The 424-nt window shown below is 61.3% G+C and overlaps 1 protein-coding gene across 1 annotated transcript in view; it reads right to left on the reverse strand.

The window, feature by feature from the left end:
• TLCD3B (TLC domain containing 3B) overlaps nt 1–424 on the reverse strand; it is a 2,211-nt gene that overhangs the window by 1,059 nt on the left and 728 nt on the right. The gene's annotated exons all lie outside the window — the stretch shown is intronic.

Genomic DNA, 424 nt, shown 5'->3' on the forward strand with positions numbered 1-424 from the left:
CCCCCCAGCACCCCATAATGACTCCATAGCGCCCCTTAGTGCCCCATAATGACATCACAGCCCCCATAGCGCCCCATAATGACTCCATAGCGCCCCCTGTTGCCCCACAGTGACCCCACAGCCCCCATAGCGCCCACTGGAGCCCCATAATGATCCCACAGCGCCCCATAGCGCCCCATAGTGGCCCCATAACGACCCCATAGCGCCCCATAACAACCCCATAACAACCCCATACCGCCCCATAATGGCCCCATAGCGCCCCATAATGGCCCCATACAACCCCACAGCGCTCCATAGCGCCCCACAAGCACCCCACAGCGCCCCGTAATGACCCCATAGCGCCCCCTAGCGTCCAATTGTGACTCCATGGCGCCCCATAATGACTCCACAGCGCCCCATAAGGACCCCATAGCGCCCCATAGTG

Source organism: Lagopus leucura, unplaced genomic scaffold (genome assembly GCF_019238085.1).
Source record: "Lagopus leucura isolate 7727_CA_CO unplaced genomic scaffold, USGS_WTPT01 32274-0_obj-0_obj, whole genome shotgun sequence".
In the NCBI taxonomy this organism is placed as follows: domain Eukaryota; kingdom Metazoa; phylum Chordata; class Aves; order Galliformes; family Phasianidae; genus Lagopus; species Lagopus leucura.